Source organism: Scyliorhinus torazame, chromosome 21 (assembly GCF_047496885.1).
Source record: "Scyliorhinus torazame isolate Kashiwa2021f chromosome 21, sScyTor2.1, whole genome shotgun sequence".
Taxonomy (NCBI): domain Eukaryota; kingdom Metazoa; phylum Chordata; class Chondrichthyes; order Carcharhiniformes; family Scyliorhinidae; genus Scyliorhinus; species Scyliorhinus torazame.
This window is the reverse complement of record NC_092727.1, coordinates 14,626,094-14,649,409: the sequence shown is the minus strand read 5'-3', so window position 1 is coordinate 14,649,409 and position 23,316 is coordinate 14,626,094. Positions and strand designations below refer to the sequence as shown.

The following is a 23,316-nucleotide window of genomic DNA, read 5'->3' as shown; positions in this document are numbered from 1 at the left end:
CTACATTTCAAAGGGCAGACTGCTCACCACCCCCACCCGGAAGCAACGTTCGCCAGGCACCCACCCGCAACTTGCCAGCCTGCCCCGTAACCATAATCTGCTGCGCGAGGGTGGGGGAAGTTCTCCGCCCCTTGCATGGCAGGAAATTCCACCCTCGGCAGCAGCGTGCCTTCTGATTGGCCAGCAGCTCCATCGCTCCCAGCAGCGCCAGAGCTGAGTGGTGGGCATTTCCGGGACTGCAGGAAGAAGGCTACCAACAAGAAGGTAAGAAGGTATGTCCTCGGGTTTTGGGTGGGTGGGGATCCCAGGGTGGGTGGGGGGGATCCCAGGGGCGGGGGGGGGGGATCCCAGGGGGGGGGGGGGGGGATCCCAGAGCCCAGCGAGGGAGAGATGTTGTGGGGGGGGGGGGGGGGTTGGGGAGGGTGAGGCATACTCTGCCAGACGGGTGGTGCAGAAGGAAGCGGTGGGATGTGGGCATCTTGGGCATGCGGACGGGGTTCCCCCCATGCGTGCACGGGGCACCGAATGAAGTGCACCCCTTCATGTCCCACCATTGTTTATACTAGCCTGTAAATACAGCCTGCCCTCTCCCACCGCCTGCCCATGCTAACTGGACAATAGGCTAATTCCTTCTCGAAAACATACAATGTTTTGACCTCAACTGCTTTCTGTGGCAACAAATTCCTCAGGCTCACTTCTCCATGGGCGAAGAAACTTTTCATCCTCTCAATCTTAAATGGCTTACCCGGAATCCTCAGACTGTGACCCCTGGTTCTGGACTCCCCCAACATCAGGGACATCCTTCCTGCACCTACCCAGTCCAGTCCTGTTAGAATTTACAGGTTTCTATGAGATTCCACCCCTCATCCTTCGAACCTCCAGCGAATATAATCCTAACCGACTGAATCGCTCCTCAAAAATCAGTCCCGCCATCCCAGGAGAACATTCGCTGCACTCCCCCTATAGCAAGGGCATCCCACCTCAGATAAGGAGATCAAAACTGCACACAGTACGAAGTGTGGCCTCACCAAGGCCCTGTATAACTATAGCAAGACATCCCTGCTCCTGTCCTCAAACCCTCTCGCTATGAAGGCTTAAATGATCCCTAATTATTTATTTATATGTGATGGGTAAGCTGGGTGGGAGGGTGACCTGGGAAGGAGATGCTTCAGTGTGATTTGGACAGGCTGAGTGAGTGGGCAAATGCATGGCAGATGCAGTATAATCTGGATCAATGTGAGGTTGGCCGCTTCGGTAGGAAAATCAGGAAGATTGAGAGAGGAGAATGTGCAATGAGGCCTGGGTGTCCTTGTAGACCAGCCGCTGAAGGTAAGCATGCAGGTACAGCAGGCGGTAAAAAAGGCTAATGGTATGTTGACCTTAATTTCTTCACCAAAGAGTGAAGAGCCTGTGGAATTCATTACCACAGAAAGCAGTTGAGGCCAAAACATTGTGGGCTGGATTCTCCGTTTCAGCGGCTAAGTGCCGACGCCAGTGGAGCACGTGTGGTCTTTTACGACCGAAAGATCTGCGTGAATCCCTCGCCGATCCTGGGGCCAGCGAGGGCCTAGCACCAGCACCGGATGATACGCCCGTCTCCCGCCCCGAGAACGGCAGGAGAATGGCCGGGCCCGGGCCACGCATGCGCATGGCTGACAACCTGCCGCCGTCGTGCGTACAACACGGCACCGGCTGTGTGCGGATCCGACCCGCAATCCGCGACCCCACAGCCCACCTCTGCCCTTGCAGAAATCCCCCCGGCCAGCGGCACGGATCCCAGCCGAATGCGGCGCTGCTGGACAGTCCGCAGCCTGAGTGTCAGGTGATGCACTTTGGCAGGAGTAACAAGACAAGGGATTGCTCAAGGAATGGCAGGACACTGGTAAACTCAGAGGAACAAAGAGCTCTTGTCCAGTGTTAGGAAAGAGTGCACCAAACCTCATACTTAAGTTAGAATTGGGGTTTTAAATGTTTAATAGGTTGCACTTATTGTTCATTAAACTGCACCAATAAGTAAAGGGGATACAATTGGCATTGTTTTTGTTGCTGTCAAAGTGATTACTGAACACAATAAATTGGAGTCGAAGAAGCCATGAATTGCTCTCTAGCTCTTATTATCGAGGTACCATCGAAGCTTAGCACACAGATCCCTTGAAGGTGGCAGGACAGTTTAATTGGGGAGTCAAGGTGGCATATCAGTCGTGGCATAGATTATAAAATATGTTGGAGCTGTACAAAACCTTGGTTAGGCCACAGCTGGTGTATTGTGTGCAGCTCTGGGCGCCTCAGCATAGGTAGGATGTGATTGCACTGGAGAGGGTGCAGAGGAGATTTATCAGGATGTTGCTTGGGGTGGACTGTTTGAGCTCTGAAGAGAGGCTGGATAGGCTCAGGTTGTTTCCTTTAGAGCAGAGATGGCTGAGAGGGGACCTGGTTGATTATCATAGAATTTACAGTGCGGAAGGAGGCCATTCGGCCCGTCGAGTCCGCACCGGCTCTTGGAAAGAGCACCCTACCCAAGGTCAACACCTCCACCCTATCCCCATAACCCAGCAACCCCACCCAACACTAAGGGCAATTTGGACACTAAGGGCAATTTATCATGGCCAATCCACCTAACCTGCACATCTTTGGACTGTGGGAGGAAACCCGAGCACCCGGAGGAAACCCACGCACACACGGGGAGGATGTGCATACTCCGCACAGACAGTGACCCAAGCTGGAATCGAACCTGGGACCCTGGAGCTGTGAAGCAATTGTGCTATCCACAATGCTACCGTGCTGCCCGGTGCATTATGAGGTGCATGGACAGGGTGGATAGGTTGCCCATTGTTGAAGGGTCAGTCACATGGGGGCATAATTTTAAGGTGAGGGCTGGAGCGGCACGGTAGGACAGTGGTTGCACTGTTGCTTCACATCGCCAGGGTCCCAGGTTCGATTCCCAGCTAGGTTCACTATCTGTGTGAAGTCTGCACCTTCTCCCCGTGTCTGCGTGGGTTTCCTCCGGGTGCTCCGGTTTCCTCCCACAAGTCCTGAAAGACGTGCTGTTAGGTGAATTGGACATTCTAAATTCTCCCTCCATGTATCCGAACAGGCGCCGGAATGTGGCGACTGGGGGCTTTTCACAGTAACATCATTGCAGTGTTAATGTAAGCCTACTTGTGACACTAAATAAAGATTATTAGTATGATTAAATTTACTCACTGTCCCAGCATCTGCCACACTCTGGGGTAGCGAATTCCACAGATTCACGATCCTCTGGGAGAAGTATTTTCTCCGCAGTTCTTTTTAGAATTTTTTTTTTTTATTAAGGTTTTTTAACAACACAATTTTTCCCCTTACAAACAGTAACCCCCCCCATAACAAAATAACGCAAAATCTCCCTGAGCAAGATATATACATGGCAAGATGGTATATTTACATAGCTTTATACACTGGCTCTTGGCCGCACGTACCGTTTCCCCCCACCCTCCATGCCATCTCCCGCTCTTCCATCCCCTCAAACAATCTCTCCGCCCCCCCCCCCCCCCCCCCCCCAGGGTTGCTGCTGCTGCTGACTGACCTTCTTCTAACGCTCCGCGAGATATTCTAGGAACGGTTGCCACCGCCTGTAGAACCCCTGTGCAGACCCTCTCAAAGCAAACTTAATTCTCTCCAATTTTATGAACCCCGCCATGTCGTTAATCCAGGCCTCCAGGCTAGGGGGCTTCACCTCCTTCCACAATAGCAAGACCCTTCGCCGGGCTACTAGGGACGCAAAGGCCAGAATTCCAGCCTCTTTCGCCTCCTGCACTCCCGGCTCATCCACTACTCCAAATATTGCTAGCCCCCAGCCTGGCTTGACCCGGACTTTCACCACCTGAGATATTACTCCCGCCACACCTCTCCAGAACCCCTCCAATGCCGGGCATGACCAAACCATATGGACATGGTTCGTCGGGCTCCCTGAACATCTTTCACATCTGTCCTCTACCCCAAAGAACCTACTCAGCCTCGCCCTCGTCAAATGCGCTCTGTGAACCACCTTAAATTGTATCAGACTGAGCCTGGCACACGAGGAGGAGGTATTAACCCTACCCAGGGCAGCAGCCCATAGCCCTTCCTCAATCTCCTCCCCCAGTTCCTCCTCCCATTTACCTTTCAATTCTTCTACTAGCGCTTCCCCCTCTTCTTTCCTCTCGGTATATTTCCGACAGCTTGCCCTCCCCGATCCATACCCCCGAGATCACCCTATCTTGAACCTCTTGTGCCGGGAGCAACGGAAATTCCCTCACCTGTCGCCTCACAAAAGCCCTCACCTGCATATATCTAAATGCATTTCCCGGGGTTAACTCAAATTTCTCCTCCAGTGCCCCATGGCTCGCAAATGTCCCGTCAATGAACAGGTCCCCCATTCTTCTTATCCCCACCCGATGCCAGCCTTGGAACCCCCTGTCCATCTTCCCCGGGACCAACCGGTGGTTACCCCTGATCGCGGACCACACCGATGCTCCCATTGCACCCCTGTGCCTTCTCCACTGGCCCCAGATCCTTAGTGCCGCCGCCACCGGGCCCGTGGTGTATTTTGTCGGCGAGAGCAGCAGCGGCGCCGCCACCAACGCCCCCAGGCTCGTTCCCCCACAGGACGCCATCTCCATCCTCTTCCATGCCGCCCCCTCTCCCTCCATGACCCACCCGCGGATCATCGCCACGTTTGCTGCCCAGTAGTAACTTTCTAGGTTTGGCAAAGCCAACCCTCCTCGGTCCCTGTTGTATTCCAAGAACCCTCTCCTAACCCTCGGGGTCTTATTTGCCCACACATACCCCATAATACTCCTACCTACTCTCTTGAAAAAGCCCTTGGTGATCACGATGGGGAGGCACTGAAACACGAACAAAAACCTCGGAAGGACCACGATTTTGACCGACTGCACCCTACCCGCCAACGAGAGCGGGAGCATGTCCCATCTTTTAAAATCCTCCTCCATTTGCTCCACCAACCTCGTCAGATTCAGTTTATGTAGGGCCCCCCAACGTCTGGCTATCTGGATCCCCAGATACCGAAAACTCCTCTCCGCCCTCCTCAGCGGTAGGTCCCCTATCCCACTTTCTTGGTCCCCTGCCTGTAATACAAAAAGCTCACTCTTCTCTACATTAAGCTTGTAGCCCGAGAACTCTCCAAACTCCTTCAGAGTCTGCATGACCTCCACCATCCCCTCCATTGGGTCCGCCACGTATAGCAGCAGGTCATCCGCATATAGCGATACCCGATGCTCCTCTCCCCCGTGGACTATCCCCCTCCATTTCTGAGACTCCCTAAGTGATATGGCCAAGGGTTCGATCGCCAATGCAAACAACAGGGGGGACAGGGGGCACCCCTGTCTCGTCCCTCGGTACAGCCGAAAGTACTCCGACCTCCGCCGGTTCGTCACTACACTCGCCACCGGGGCGCTGTAAAGGAGCTTAACCCATCTGATAAACCCTCCCCCAAACCCAAACCTGCGCAATACCTCCCAGAGGTACTCCCACTCTACTCGGTCAAAGGCTTTTTCCGCGTCCAAAGCTGCCACTATCTCCGCCTCTCCCTCCTCCGATGTCATCATTATCACGTTTAAGAGCCGCCGCACATTGGTATTTAACTGCCTGCCCTTTACGAATCCCGTTTGGTCCTTGAGAATCACCCCCGGGACACAGTCCTCAATCCTAGTGGCCAGTACCTTCGCCAATAGCTTAGCATCCACATTGAGGAGCGAAATCGGCCTGTACGATCCACATTGCAGTGGATCCTTAGCTCACTTTAGAATCAAGGAGATTGTCGCCTCCGACATTGTCTGTGGCAGGGTTCCCTCCTATCTTGCCTCGTTGAAGGTCCTCACTAGTAGCAGGGCCAGCAGGTCCACATATTTTCTATAGAACTCCACCGGGAACCCGTCCGGCCCCGGGGCCTTCCCCGCCTGCATGCTCCCCAAACCCTTACTCAACTCCTCCAGCCCAATTGGTGCCCTCAAACCAACCGCCTCCTGCTCCTCCACCCTCGGGAACCCCAGCTGGTCCAGGAATCACCTCATCCCCCCTTCCCCCCCTGGGGGCTGGGATCTGTACAGCTCTTCATAGAAGTCCTTGAATACCTTATTTATTTTCGTTGCACTTCGAACCGTGGCTCCCCTTCCATCTTTGACTCCCCCTATTTCCCTCGCTGCCGCCCTCTTACGAAGCTGGTGCGCCAGCATCTGACTAGCCTTTCCCCCATACTCGTACGTCGCCCCTTGTGCCTTCCTCCACTGTGCCTCCGCCTTGCCCGTGGTCAGCAGATCAAACTCCGTCTGGAGCCGTCGCCTTTCCCCAAGTAATCTTTCCTCCGGGGCCTCTGCGTGTCTCCTGTCCACTCGCAAGATCTCCCCCACTAACCTCTCCCTTTCCATTCACTCTGTCTTCTCCCTATGAGCCCTGATGGAGATCAGCTCTCCCTTGATCACCGCCTTCAACGCCTCCCATACCACCCCCACTCGCACCTCCCCGTTGTCGTTGGCCTCCAAGTACCTTTCAATACACCCCCTCACCTTCCCACACACCACCTCATCGGCCAGCAGTCCCACATCCAGCCGCCACAGCGGGCGTTGGTCCCTCTCCTCTCCCAGCTCCAGTTCCACCCAGTGCGGGGCATGGTCCGAAACGGCTATGGCCGAATACTCCGTCCCCTCCACTCTCGGGATGAGCGCCCTGCCCAGAACAAAGAAATCTATCCGGGAGTAAGCCTTATGCACGTGGGAGAAAAAAGAAAATTCCCTGGCTTGCGGTCTTGCAAACCTCCATCGGTCCACTCCCCCCATCTGGTCCATAAACCCCCTAAGTACCTTGGCCGCCGCCGGCCTCCTTCCCGTCCTTGATCTGGAGCGGTCCAGTGCTGGGTCCAGCACTGTATTGAAGTCCCCTCCCATTATCAGACCTCCTTTCTCCAGGTCCGGAATGCGCCCCAACATGCGCTTCATAAATCCAGCATCATCCCAGTTCGGGGCGTATACATTTACCAACACCATCCACGTCCCTTGCAGCCTACCGCTCACCATCACATATCTCCCTCCATTATCCACTACGATAGTCTTGGCCTCAAATGACACCCGCTTTCCCACCAGAATTGCCACCCCTCTATTTTTTGCGTCCAATCCCGAGTGAAATACCTGTCCGACCCATCCCTTTCTTAACCTGACCTGGTCCGCCACCTTCAGGTGTTTCTCTTGGGGCATGGCCACGTCCGCCTTCAGTCCCTTTAAGTGCGCGAACACTCGAGCCCGCTTCACCGGCCCATTCAGGCCCCTCATGTTCCACGATATCAGCCGGATTGGAGGGACTCTCACCCCCCCCCTCCCCGCCGACTAGCCATCTCCTTTTCTGGGCCAGTCCCTTGCCCGCGTCTCCCTCACTCTCCAGTCCCCCAGCCGGGGGACCCCCATCCCAGCCACCTCTTCTGTGTCCCGTTCTCTTTCGGCCAGTGCAGCAGCAACCCTTTCCCCCCCCCCCTCCCCCTCTCCCTCCTCTCTCCCCCCCCCCCCCCGCTAGATCCCCGTCTAGCATTTTTGCTCCCCCCATATCCCTCCCGTAAGTCAGCTGATACCTGCTGACCCCAGCTTCCCCCGCCATCCCTTTGACCCCCCCGTGTGGGAATCTCCCAATCAATGTACATTCCTTTGTTCCTCTTCCCGCCTTTCTTGCCGCGCGCGGGAAAGACAACCTCGCGCTTTCCAAAGCCTGCCCTGCCCCCCATGGCGCAGCTCCTGTCGTGGCCTTGTCCCTCTCCCCCAGCCCATACAGCATTTCCTTCACGTGGTTGACCCCCTATGTACAACAACCATCATACTTCAATCCTCAAACACCCCCCTCCCACACAAACCCTCAATTAGTGTCCAATTTTTCAGCTAGTATAAAGGTCCACGCCTCTGTTTCTCCGCAGTTCTGAGGCAGGATCCCTCTTATTTTTTCAGCCAGGCCAGTGCTCTCATTCAGGGGACAGCAAATCGTCAGTCCTGTGTTTCTCTGTCGGGTCTGGTTGGTGCTGTTCCGACATAAAGCACTGCCCAATCCCACTGCATAGCTCGCCATCTACTGACTATGTTCAGAAACACCACAAACTTAGTCACTCAGGAAAGGCACTCATGTCGAACAATTGAGGTTTAGAGTTTTGAACTTGCCTGCTTGGGATGCTCATAATCGAGTGTTGTATTCACTGAGCTGATCAGCATCATCGCTTAATTTCATTTTCCAAAGCCACATGCACATGTCTCAACTCCCCTCTTGTGCATTCGTGACAGCATTATCGAGCTCAGCTGTGCTCAAGAAACTCAGAGATATCGGCATGGGACCGTATGGAGGCGGCTTCATGCAAGGGACGTTGGTAACGGCGCCTCTGCCGTTCCCGCCGGCACGGTACTCCACCGGCCCCGTGGTGGTGGCGGCCCTGAGAGTCTGGGGGCAACGGAGGAGACATGTGGGAGCAGAGGGAGCATCGGTCTGGTCCCCAATCTGTAATAATCACAGGTTTGCCCTGGGAAGGATGGATGGGGGGTTTCGGAGATGGCAGAGAGCAGGGATTGAGAGGATGGGGAGCTTTCCTAGCCTGAGGGAGCTGGAGGAGAAATTTGGATTGGTGAGGGGAAATAAATTTAGGTAGCTGCATGTGCGGGACTTCCTACGTAGACAGGTCTCAACCTTCCCGCACCTACTACCAAAGGGGATTCAAGATAGGGTAGTTTCCAGTGTGAGGGTGGGAGAAGGGAAGGTCTCCGACATCTACAAGGAACTCATGGTGTCAGAGGGGACGCAGACGGAGGAGCTGAAGCGCAAGTGGGAAGGGGAGCTGGGCGGAGAGATAGAGGATGGTCTCTAGGCGGACGCGTTGAGTAGAGTCAACGCGTCCACAACATGAGCCAGGCTCAGCCTGATTCAGTTTAAGGTTGTTCACCGGGCTCACATGACAGTGGCCCGGATGAGCAGGTTCTTTGGTGTAGAAGACAGGTGTGCAAGATGAGTGGGGGGCCAGCGAACCATGTCCACATGTTCTGGTCATGTCCAAAGCTTAGGGGATTCTGGCAGGAGTTTGCAGACGTCATGTCCACAGTGTTGGAAACAAGGGTGGCACCGAGTCCAGAGGTGGCGATTTTCGTGGTGTCGGAAGATCCAGGAATCCAAAGAGGCAGATGTTCTGGCCTTTGCTTCCCTGGTAGCCCAGATATTATTAGCTTGGAGGGACCCAACGCCCCCGAAGTCGGAGACCTGGCTATCGGACATGGCTAGCTTTTTCTGTCTGGAGAAAATCAAGTTTGCCTTGAGGGGGTCAAGGTGGCAACCATTCGCCGACTTCTTTGCGGAAAATTAATCATCAGCAGCAGGGGGGGGTTAGTTTAGCTTAGAATAGGGGGTTAATAAAGGTGGGATATGTAAGGCAGGAATACAGCTTTTGCACTATGTTTATAAATTCATGTACATTGTTTATTTTGTTGTTGTTGTAAAACCAAAAATACCCCAATAAAATGTTTAGTAAAAGAAAACTCAGAGATAGAAATTATTCAATATTCAAAAACTTTATCACGGTGATATTCTTCAATATTCTCTTTGCTGGTGATTATAAACTGGTGTATACAAAATTGAACCCTATCAGAAACATTTCTGAATGGGCTGCGGTGGGAGTGATTACTATCTGGTTGTATACCCGACACAATGTAATGAATAATTCAATGATGCTGGGGATATGCAAAAAACTACCACAAGGGGGGAATGTTTCCCCTGCTTACTACCTGTAATGAAATGCACTTCTTATACTCACCTTTACAATATTGTTAATACCGCTTGCAGGAGATGTTTGCAGCTCTCGTGAGAAAATACAAATATAGCGCTTCTTGGGAAATTTCTCCTGAGCTAAGATGAACAATGAAGCTTTGGTCTACCTTTTGTCTCACTCATAACTAAAGCCTAAAAAAAAATCCAGGTTACCTGGGTTATTAATTTGCTCCACATGGGAGCTTGCTGTGCAGAAATTAGCTGTTGCCTTTCCGACATTACAACAGCGAGCTTTTGAAAATATTCTTCAGCTGGATGGCGCTTTGGGACAATGTTTCCTCTACCTCTGCTTGCTGTGCACTGCACAGCCCATTAAAAGTTGAATCCCAGCCATTCGTATGCAAGGAGGCATGGTAGCACAATGGTTAGCACTGCTGCTTCACAGGTCCAGGGCCCAGGGTCGATTCCCGGCTTGGGTCACTGCCTGTGCGGAGTCTGCACGTTCTCCCCGTGTCTGCGTGGGTTTCCTCCGGGTGCTCCGGCTTCCTCCCACAGTCTAAAGATGTGCAGGTTAGGTGGGGTTACTGGGTTACAAGGTTAGGGTGGAGGTGTGGGTTTAGGTAGGGTGCTCTTTCCAAGGGCCGGTGCAGATTCGATGGGCCGAATAGCCTTCTTCTGCAATGTAAATTCTATGATTCTATGATCTTAAAGGGAATGGTTTTTGTGCACAATGTATTCGTTCGTTCATGATCGTTGCGTGACTGCACCCATGCTGTTTAGAGGGGACATTGATCTGGGTGTCCTGGCGTCATGATAGGCACTATATAAATGCAAGTTATTCTTTCGTTCTTCGTATCGACATGAGGGACAAATAGAACTTTATGCAAATAAAATTGCCCTGAAATTGCACACATTCTATTGTGTAAGATTTGAGTGTTTTTTTTGTACTGGGCTGCGGGATAGGACAAAGGCACTTCTACCAATTTTCCTTTTCGTTCTTATCCTCCACCTCCCGTTGCTGTCGCTCTGCAGTAAAAGGGGGAAGATGTGTTAAAAACTACCCCGCCGGATTTAACAAGTTAGAAAAAGGAAGGTTGGTGAAGAAGGGATTGCAGTTTGTGGCTGGTTGGGGCTCCTCAGGGCTCCTGCTGGCATGCTGCCACTAACCTGGCCCTGGCATCAGCCTTGCCGTCTCTCACAGCAGAGTCGATTGAATGCCCAAATGCTCCACGTCCTAGTCCCTCCTCTTTGGGGGCGGTGTGGTCATGGTCTTTAATGCCAAGATGCTTCTTCCAATGCCCCGCCCTTCACATCATACCAACCTGTCCTGCAACAAAATTGAGTAAATTAGGTAAAGACTGGCGAGTGTTGAGTGATTGCCAGGCAGGATGGGACTTAAGCCTGCTAAAAGTGATTTTTAAAATGTCTCACGGGATGTGGGTGTTAGCGGCACAGTCAGAATTTATTGCCCATCCCTAATTGCCCTTGAGAAGGTGGCGGGGAGCCGTCTTCTTGAACCGCTGCAGTCCATGTGGTGTAGGTACAGCCACAGTGCTGTTAGGCAGGGACTTCCAGGATTTTCACTCAGTGACAGTGAAGGTTTGGCCGATATGTTTCCAAGTCAGGGTGATGGGTGACTGGGAGGGGAGCTTGCAGATAGTGGTTTTCCCATGTGTCTGCTTCCCTTGTCCTTCTAGGTGGTAGAGGTTACGGATTGCGTTGGTGAGCTCCTGCAGTGCATCTTGTACATGGTACACACTGGCGTCACTGTGCGATGGGGCAAAGGAAATGAATGTTGAAAGTGATGGATGGGGTGACAATCAAGTAACTGCTTTATAATAATGATAATAATCTTTATTAGTGTCAGAAGTAGACTTACATTAACACTGCAAAGTCACTGTGAAAATCCCCTAGTCGTCACACTCTGACGCCTGTTCGGGTACACTGGGGGAGAATTCAGAATGTCCAATTCACCTAACAAGCACATCTTTCGGGACTTGTGGGAGGAAACCAGAGCACCCGGAGGAAACCCACGCAGACACGGGGAGAACTCCGCACACCCAAGCTGGGAAACGAACCTGGCTCTGTAAAGCAACAGTGCTAACCACTGTGCCACCGTGCCACCCCTGGATTGTCCGTGATGGTGTCAAGCTTCTTAAGTGTGTTGGAGCTGCACTCATCCAGGCAAGTATAGAGTATTCCATCACACTCCTGACTTGTACCTTGTAGATTGTGGACGGGCTTTGGTGAGTTAGGAGATGAGTTACTCACAGCAGGATTCCTAGCCTCTGACCGGCTCCTGTATCCACGGTATTTATATGGCTAGTCCAATTCAGCTTTTGGTCAATGGTAACCTCAGGATATTGACTGTGGGGGATTCGCCATGTTAATGCTATTGAATGTCAGAAGGCGATGGTTAGATCATCTCTTTTTGGTATTGGCCATTTCCTGGCACTTGTGTGGCTACTTGCCACTTGTCAACTCAGCCCTACATTGTCCAGGTCTTGCTGCATTTGGACATGGACTGCTTCAGTAGCTGGGGAATCGTGAATGGTGCTGAACATTGTGCAGTCATCTGCAAACATCCCCACTTCTGACCTTATGATGGAAGCAAGGTCATTGATGAAGCAGCTGAAGGTGTTTGGCCCTGAATTCCCTGAGGAACTCCTGCAGCGATTCACTGAAGCTGAGATGATTGACCTCGAACAAACGCGATCATCGTCCTTTGTGCCGGGTATGACTCCAACCAGCGGAGAGTTTTTCCCCTGATTCCCATTGACTCCAGTTTTGCTAGGGCTCCTTGATGACACACAGTCAAATGCTACCTTGATGTCAAACACAGCCACTCTCATCTCATCTCTTGAATCATATCCATATCCATCAGGCACATTAATATTTTTTTTTGGCATTTACAGTCTCAGAAGTAGGTCATTTAGCTTCTCAAGCCCACTCTGCATTCAGTTATAGAAACATAGAACATAGAACATAGAAAATACAGCACAGAACAGGCCCTTCAGCCCACGATGTTGTGCCGAACCTTTGTCCTAGATTAATCATAGATTATCATAGAATTTACAGTGCAGAAGGAGGCCACCCGGCCCATCGAGTGCTCTTTCCACTCCTCTTGGAAAGAGCACCCTACTCAAGGTCAACACCTCCACCCAACACTAAGGGCAATTTTGGACACTAAGGGCAATTTATCATGGCCAGTCCACCTAACCTGCACATCTTTGGACTGTGGGAGGAAACCGGAGCACCCGGAGGAAACCCACGCACACACGGGGAGGACGTGCAGACTCCGCACAGACAGTGACCCAAGCTGGAATCGAACCTGGGACCCTGGAGCTGTGAAGCAATTGTGCTATCCACAATGCTACCTTGCTGCCCTTATGTCCTGGCTCTTCTGCTCCTCAACTCCATTTAGTCACCAACGTTCTAAATTCCTTGATACCTTTAGCAGGAAAAGATCTATTGATCTCTGTATTGACAGTTCCGATTATCCCAGCATCCCAAAGCCTTTTGGAGGAGATGATTCCCGGCTCCGACTACCCTTTGTGCACAAACGTGCTTCCGGATTTCTTTTCTAAATGGTCCAGCCCTAATTTTAATGATGGTGTCTCCTTGATTTTGATTCCCTCATCAGAGGAAATTGTTTCACTGTATCGGCCCTTTTTTAGTATTTTAAACATCTCAATCAGATCACCCTTCAATCTTCTCTACTCAATATACTCAAGGGAACGTTAGCCACGTTTATGCAACTTATCTTCATTCTGCACCCCAAAGGTCCAGAATCATTTGAGTGTATCTGTGCTGCACACCCTCCAAAGTCAGTATCTCCTTTCCGAGGGGAGTGCCCAAACCTTTCTTTTCACTTATTTTTTCATGGGATGTACTGTTGAGGCGGTATAAGGCTCTGGTCATTTGGAGTATTGTGCGCAGTTTTGGACCACTTATCTAAGGAAGGATGCGCTGGCCTTGGAGAGTGTCCAGAGGAGGTTCACAAGAATGATTCCTGGAATGAAGGGCTTGTCATATAAGGAGCAGTTGAGGACTCTGTGTCTGTACTCGATGGAGTTTAGAAGGATGGGGGGGGGATCTCATTGAAACTTATGGAATACTGAGAAGCCTAGATAGAGTGGATGTGGAGAGGATGTTTCCATTAGTAGGAGAGCCTGGAACCTGAGGCACAGCCTCAGACTCAAGGGATGATCCTTTAAAACTGAGCTGTGGAATTTCTTCAGCCTGAAGGTGGTGAATCTGTGGAACTCATTGCCGCACAAGGCTGTGGAGGGCAAATCACTGAGTGACTTTAAAACAGAGACAGCGGGGTTCTTTTTTAATCAGGGGTTACGGGAAGAAGGCAGGAGAATGGGGATGAGAAACATATCAGCCATGATCGAATTGCAGAGCAGACTCAATGGGCCGAATGGCCTAATTTTGTTCCTATATCTTATGCTCTTAGGTGGACATTGTTGGCAATTCAATGCTCATCCCTAATTACCCTTGAACTGGGTGGTGTTGTATCTGTAAAATCTCAGACCCTTTCGACCGGTGTATCAATCGAACGTTTTACCCAGATGACTTTATTGAAGAAGCCCAAACAAAGGACAACACAAGTATAAAATCAAACCAACTTTATTTCACAACAACAGTATTTACCCTTAAGTAACCCAATAACATTTACTAAAGATTCCCAAGATTGGTTATACTTCCCGTAAAGTTGACTTTAGTTAAGCCGTGGGTCCGATTCTCTGAGTCTCTCAGGTCCGTTGTTGCGAATGTGGGTCTCGCACACTGCTTCCTTCCGCCACTGGTCAGATGTCTCGATTACCTCTGCGTGGAGTGTTCATTGCTGGTGTGCCTTGGGCAACTTTATTCCCCTCCCCACCTTTCCAGACACCACTTTGGCTTCCGGCCAATGAGGCCTCGGGAGGAGGTCCCATCACCCAATGGGTTTCTTGACAGGACACCAGGGACTGCCCCCAGGTGTCCATCTCCGGTGGTGTTGCCTGCACATATGTACGGCAGGAACTCTGGGTGCCCGAGTGTCTGGCCCGGCCTGGGTTGCCCGAAACCAATTATGGGCGGCACGGTAGCACAGTGGTTAGCACTGTTGTTTCACAGCTCCAGGGTCCCAAGTTCGATTCTCGGCTTGTGTCGCTATGTGCGAGAAATGTGCACGTTTCCCCCCCCCCGGGCGCGATTCTCCCAGCCCCGCGCCGGGCCGGAAAATTGCCACAACCGCGCCACCGAGGTGCGGAGAATCGGTGCCATTTGCACTGGCGCATTTGGCACGGCGCCGGTTGCGGGCCGCTGTACGAGACCGGGCCGCCGATTCTCCGGCCCGTATGGGCCGAGCGGCCGCGCGGAAAAAGCAGAGTCCCGCCGGCGCCGGCCACCACCTGGTCGCTGCCGGCGGGAACTCTGCACGAAGGGTCGGGGGGAGGCCTGTGGGGAAGGAGGGGGAATCCGTCCCCAGGGGAGGGCCTCCGATGGGGTCTGGCCCGCGATCGGGGCCCACCGATCGGCAGGCCGGCCTCTCCCTCCCAGGCCTACTTTGTTGCGCGTCCATCCATGTTGCGCGGGGCTGCGCGTTCCGTAAAGCCACCGCGCATGTGCGGGTTGGCGCCGCCCCCAATGCGCGCCCGGAAGTGAGGCTGGAGCGGCGTTTACCGCTCCAGCGCGTGCCGGCCCCCCGTGGGGGACAGTATCGCTAGTGTCCGCGCCCGTTTTGCGCCGTCGTGAAACGCGGCGGCGTTCGCGATGGCGTAGACACTCTGTCCCGCGATCGGAGAATCGCGCCCCCATGTCTGCGTGGGTTTCCTCCGGGTGCTCCGGTTTCCTCCCACAGTCTAAAGATGTGCTGGTTAGGTGGATTGGCCATGATAAATTGCCTTTAGTGTCCAAAAAGGTTAGGTGGGGTTACAGGGATAGGGTGGAGGTGTGGGCTTAAGTAGGGTACTCTTTCCAAGGGCCGGTGCAGACTCGATGGGCCAAATGGCCTCCTTCTGCGTTGTAAATTCTACGATTCTATAAAATTGGTGCATAACAAAGGAATCGACGATCTCCTGATGGGTCATTGACAGGGCGGGTCCAGCCATGTCCTGGCAGTTTGTCTGTGGATTGTGTTTTTGACGTTGGCCCAGTCCGAATTCCCATCCTGCCTGAGCTTTGGACAGCAGTTTAATTTGAGATGTTCAATTCTTTAATTTAAGATATCCAATTTAATCGGGGCTCAAAACTAGTCCCTGGAAAGTTACCACAGTGGCTTGCATGGTCATTTCAGAAGGCAGCTAAGAGTTAGCACATTGCTCTGGCAGCACATGTAGGCCACATCCAGTAAGAAAGAGAGAATTATCCCTCTCAAGGACATTGCTGAACCAGATAGACATTTTTTTGTGACAATTTCACAGTTACCATTACTGAGACTAGTTTTTAATTTCCAGATGTTCCTCTGTATCCTTTTGGGCATTCGTTAATAACATTAATCGGTGGATATTGGATTGAGGAATATGGGTGCCATTCTGGAGTATGGATTCTTCCTTAACAGGAATCAACGTGTACAGAGACGAAATATGATTCACAAATCAGACTTTCTGGTTTTCCTTCTGAAAAAAACAAGAAACGGCTTTTAATAAAAGCTGAGATCGGTGCCAAAAAGCTTCCCATTCCAAGGAATATAAATGTGAGCTCAAAAAACTAGGCCCAAGAATGGGACCAGAAACTCAGGATGACTAAATAATAGGTCATGAATATTTACACCTCCCACTCCACTACACTAATGACAGGGTTTAACATCTGTCACGTTGAATGACATTGTTGGCATGTTGACTACATTGTGAGGTGGAAATCTAACTGGTGCCAAGCGCCAGGGGATCATTTCATTCTCTTAAGCAACTCTTACATTTGGAATAAGTCTTGCCATTATTTCACCAGATGGGGTCCTGGCACACCATGAATGCCTAACCCCTATTGCATAGCTAAACTACTGCTGGTTGGTTGGCATTTTGCTTGGCGTGGGCCAGTTTGGGCAAAAGGGCTTGATTCTATTGCAAGTATACAGACAGCTATACTACTTCAGTATGTGCTTCGGCGAGAGGCTTGTATTGAATGGATTGTAAGATGTCTGCCTCCAGAAGCAGAGTCACAAGACTATGGCAAGCCAGTTGGTCAGTACAGCATTGCATTTCCAAAACCCCCAAATCCCCTTTTTCATATAAAGAAGGATACAAACATCCACATTTTTCCCAGCAAACAAAAGGCAAGTTTGCATACACGATCCTGTGTGACTTTGAGTTGCCCAGGTTACCCAATATATGCCCATTGTTTTTATGCTTGACAACTATTTGGCCTACTATTCAACATCTGCGCATGCGTTGCACACTGGGGCGGAATCTTACAGAATTTGGCAAAGTTCAGGCTCAGATTGAAAACTGGCGTCTAACTCTCCAGTTGCACAGACCAGTTTTCTCTCCAAATATTGTGCCTCTCTGAGAAATGAGTGGTCATGACTTACATCATCACTCTGGCAGGGTGGAGCCTCATAGAGCTGGCAACTGGTTCGACAGAGTTTGGGGCCCCATATTTAAAGGATTCCCCAATCAGCACTGTAGACGAACACCAGCACCCATCACGGAGGTGTCAAATGCTCTCTTCCCCCCCTCCCCATCGACAGTACTTGCCAGCAATCCTCACCCACAACCGACAATCCTTGCCAACATTCCATGACCCCCCCTAGCTTTCAGCATTCCAACAACACCCCCCCCCCGCCCCCTGCTGGCGACAATCCTCTTCTGCATTTCCACCCCCACCAACAATCCTTGTTGGCATTCACCGCTCTGACAATCCATGCTGGCATTCAACACCCCCCCCCCGCCCCCAAGTGTCTGCTCCCCCCTTCCATGGGGTTCCCACTAGGGCCCAACCCTGGCACTGCCTCTGGTATGGATTGGCACAATGCTAGGCTGGCATTGTGCCAACCTGGCAGTGTCAACCTGTGACAGGCGTGGTGCCAGGAGTCTCCTAGGGCTTGTTCCACTCCCTCCACTCCGGGGGTTTTACTTATACCTGTGTCCCGGAGGTATCGCCTCGTCAAACATACTGTAAATGTCGCCGATGTAACGCCCCGTCAGCGAGGTATGAGTATTTATTGAGGTGGGGCGGATCATGTGGTAGGAGGCTCGCCAATAAAATGTCAATTGATAGAAATGTATTCAAATGTGTTTCATGCCCGTTGTGTGTGATAACCTCGTGACGATGCTGGTGAGGGGTGGGAAATGAGGTCTCTCCGGCGAGAATCGCAATTCCCGATTCTCACATTATTGAATTGATGATCAGATGTCAGCCTCCAGAGTCCTCATGGCAGAGAAACATAACGATGGTGTAAGTCAGTTAATTCATACAGCATTGCAGTTCCAAAACCCAAATATAAACATTCTGAGCCATGAGTGATTTGATAATTTATTTACAATTTCAGGTTGAGACCTGTAACCTATTTTAAAAAACAAGAAGAAATCCAAAATCCCAATTTTTCCAAAATAGAAGAAGCCACAAAGATTGCATGGTTTAAAATAGAAGATGTTTTACGTACAAGAGGCATACTAAGCAAACATGAAATGTTAGCTTAGCTAGCTACTATACTCTTAACTCCTGAATCAACATAAGTTAAACATGAATGAATGGGCAAATTGTGGTTGATTATAAATGACACATTAAATAGTAGATACAGCTAAGACACGTCTTGCAAGTTGGCTCAGGAGTCCATATAGCATATTAGTCAGCAAACTCAGTCACAAAGCTCTTCAAAACCTTGACTTCTTTGCCCAGAATTTCAGCCTCTCGCCTTCTGAGATGTAGACAGATCCCTAGCTGACTGCAGCTCACAACCATTCCGAGTTGAACGGTCGTGACCTTCACCAAAACTGGCACATAACTGCACGACCTGCTCAGTTTGGCCTGGATGTTGTGGATCCGTGTTGTCCAACGTATTTGCATGAGGGGCCACACTTCAATCTTTTCCTCGCTCACAGGCCATTGAACAAATTTCAGAAAGAGAAGATTTGGTGCCACATTAAACAGGAATTTCAAAAAACACATTGAAGTATGAAGAAATGAAACAATTTACTGAGCAAAAGAAAACAATGCCAAAGAAATGAATTGATCATTTTTTGAAAGCCGTAATTAGCAAGGTTGACCATTAGAGTGAGTAAGAGTGGGTGGGAGTGAGAAAGAGAGTGTGTGTGTGAATGTGTGATTCTGTGTGTCCAGCGCACTCGCCCAGTCTCACGGTTTGCACCCACTCACCCACACCCACTGTATTCATTCACTCTGCCTCTTACTCTCTCACACACATTCACACACTCATATACACACACAGTCACACATTCACTTATTTGCTCGCTTGCACTCACTCACTCTCACATACACACTCGCTCACTCTCACACACGCACTCACTCTCACACATGCACTCACTCACAGACGCACTCACTCTCACACTCGCTCACTCTCACACACGCACTCACTCTCACACGCACTCACTCTCACACTCGCTCACACTCACACACGCACTCTCACACATGCTCACTCTCACACACGCACTCACTCTCACACACGCACTCACTCTCACACTCGCTCACTCTCACACACGCACTCACTCTCACACATGCACTCACTCACAGACACACTCACTCTCACACATGCACTCACTCTCACACTCGCTCATTCTCAAACATGCACTCACTCTCACACACGCACTCACTCTCACACATGCACTCACTCTCACACACGCACTCACTCTCACACACGCACTCACTCTCACACATGCACTCACTCTCACACACGCACTCACTCTCACACATGCTCACTCTCACACACACACTCACTCTCACACGCGCACTCACTCTCACACTCGCTCACTCTCACACACGCACTCACTCTCACACACGCACTCACGCTCACACATGCACTCACTCTCACACACGCACTCACTCTCACACATGCACTCACTCTCACACATGCACTCACTCTCACACATGCTCACTCTCACACACGCACTCACTCTCACACACGCACTCACTCTCACACTCGCTCACTCTCACACATGCTCATTCTCACACATGCACTCACTCTCACACACGCACTCACTCTCACACATGCACTCACTTTCACACACGCACTCACTCTCACACACGCACGCACTCTCACACATGCTCACTCTCACACACGCACTCACTCTCTCACATGCACTCACTCTCAAACACCCACTCACTCTCACACACGCACTCACTCTCTCACATGCTCACTCTCACACATGCACTCACTCTCACACACGCACCCACTCTCACACATGCTCACTCTCACACACGCACTCACTCTCACACACGCACTCACTCTCACACTCACTCACTCTCACACACGCACTCACTCTCACACATGAACTCACTCTCACACACGCACTCACTCTCACACAAGCTCACTCTCACACACGCACTCACTCTCACACACGCACTCACTCTCACACAGGCTCACTCTCACACATGTACTCACTCTCACACACGCACTCACTATCACACAAGCTCACTCTCACACACGCACTCACTCTCACACACGCACTCACTCTCACACAGGCTCACTCTTACACATGTACTCACTCTCACACACATGCTCACTCTCACACACGCACTCACTCTCACACACGCACTCACTCTCACACTCGCTCACTCTCACACACGCACTCACTCTCACACACGCACTCACTCTCACACATGCACTCACTTTCACACACGCACTCACTCTCACACACGCACGCACTCTCACACATGCTCACTCTCACACACGCACTCACTCTCTCACATGCACTCACTCTCACACACCCACTCACTCTCACACACACACTCACTCTCACACATGCTCACTCTCACACATGCACTCACTCTCACACACGCACCCACTCTCACACATGCTCACTCTCACACACGCACTCACTCTCACACACGCACTCACTCTCACACTCGCTCACTCTCACACACGCACTCACTCTCACACATGAACTCACTCTCACACACGCACTCACTCTCACACAAGCTCACTCTCACACACGCACTCACTCTCACACACGCACTCACTCTCACACAGGCTCACTCTCACACATGTACTCACTCTCACACACGCACTCACTATCACACAAGCTCACTCTCACACACGCACTCACTCTCACACACGCACTCACTCTCACAAAGGCTCACTCACACATGTACTCACTCTCACACACGCACTCACTCTCACACACGCACTCACTCTCACACACGCACTTACTCTCACACAGGCTCACTCTCACACATGTACTCACTCTCACACACGCACTCACTCTCACACACGCACTCACTCTCACACACACACTCACTCTCACACACGCACTCACTCTCACACAGGCTCACTCTCACACATGTACTCACTCTCACACACGCACTCACTCTCACACACGCACTCACTCTCACACATGCACTCACTCTCACACACGCACTCACTCTCACACACGCACTCACTCTCACACTCGCTCACTCTCACACACGCACTCACTCTCACACACGCACTCACTCTCACACATGCTCACTCTCACACACGCACTCACTCTCACACACGCACTCACTCTCACACACGCACTCACTCTCACACATGCACTCACTCTCACACACGCACTCACTCTCACACATGCTCACTCTCACACACGCACTCACTCTCACACACGCACTCACTCTCACACTCGCTCACTCTCACACACGCACTCACTCTCACACATGCTCATTGTCACACATGCACTCACTCTCACACACGCACTCACTCTCACACATGCACTCACTTTCACACACGCACTCACTCTCACACACGCATGCACTCTCACACATGCACCTGCTCTCACACACGCTCCCTCTCACACATGCACTCACTCTCACACACGCACTCACTCTCACACATGCTCACTCTGACACACGCACTCACTCTCACACACGCACTCACTCTCACACTCGCTCACTCTCACACACGCACTCACTCTCACACAAATGCCACTCTCACACACGCACTCACTCTCACACACGCACTCACTCTCACACATGCACTCACTCTCACACACGCTCTCACTCTCACACACGCACTCACTCTCACACACGCACTCACTCTCACACATGCTCACTCTCACACACGCACTCACTCTCACACACGCACTCACTCTCACACATGCACTCGCTCTCACACACGCACTCACTCTCACACACGCTCACTCTCACACATGCTCACTCTCACACACGCACTCACTCTCACACATGCTCACTCTCACACACGCACTCACTCTCACACACGCACTCACTCTCACACACGCACTCACTCTCACACTCGCTCACTCTGACACACGCACTCACTCTCACACACGCACTCACTCTCACACTTGCTCACTCTCACACACGCACTCACTCTCACACACGCACTCACTCTCACACATGCACTCACTCTCACACACGCACTCACTCTCACACACGCTCACTCTCACACATGCACTCACTCTCACACACGCACTCACTCTCACACACGCTCACTCTCACACATGCACTCACTCTCACACACCACTCACTCTCACACACGCACTCTCACACATGCTCACTCTCACACACGCACTCACTCTCACACACTTACTCACTCTCACACATGCTCACTCTCACACACGCACTCACTCTCACACATGCACTCCCTCTCATACACGCACTCACTCTCACACACGCACGCACTCTCACACATGCACTCACTCTCACACACGCACTCACTCTCACACACACACTCTCACACATGCTCACTCTCACACGCGCACTCACTCTCACACATGCTCACTCTCACACACGCTCTCACTCTCACACATGCACTCACTCTCATACACGCACTCACTCTCACACATGCACTCACTCTCATACACGCACTCACTCTCACACATGCACTCACTCTCACACACGCACTCTCACACATGCACTCACTCCCACACACGCACTCACTCTCACACACGCTCACTCTCACTCACTATCACACATGCACTCACTCTCACACACGCACTCACTATCACACACGCTCACTCTCACACATTCACTCACTCTCACACATGCACCTCCTCTCACACACGCACACTCTCACAAATGCACTCACTCTCACACACGCACTCACTCTCACACACGCACTCACTCTCACACACGCTCACTCTCACACATGCACTCACTCTCACACACGCACTCACTCTCACACATGCTCACTCTCACACACGCACTCACTCTCACACACGCTCACTCTCACACATTCACTCACTCTCACACATGCACCTGCTCTCACACACGCACACTCTCACAAATGCACTCACTCTCACACACGCACTCACTCTCACACACGCACTCACTCTCACACACGCTCACTCTCACACATGCACTCACTCTCACACACGCACTCACTCTCACACATGCTCACTCTCACACACGCACTCACTCTCACACACGCACTCACTCTCACACTCGCTCACTCTCACACACGCACTC

At 51.5% G+C, this 23,316-nt stretch overlaps 1 long non-coding RNA gene across 1 annotated transcript; it reads left to right on the top strand.

Moving 5' to 3' along the window:
* The first annotated feature begins 228 nt into the window (after nt 1–228).
* On the top strand, nt 229–16,410 carry LOC140397956 (uncharacterized). Its single transcript, XR_011937350.1, has 2 exons — nt 229–264; nt 16,197–16,410. It is a non-coding gene; the product is annotated as an uncharacterized lncRNA (long non-coding RNA).
* Nucleotides 16,411–23,316: the final 6,906 nt, after the last annotated feature.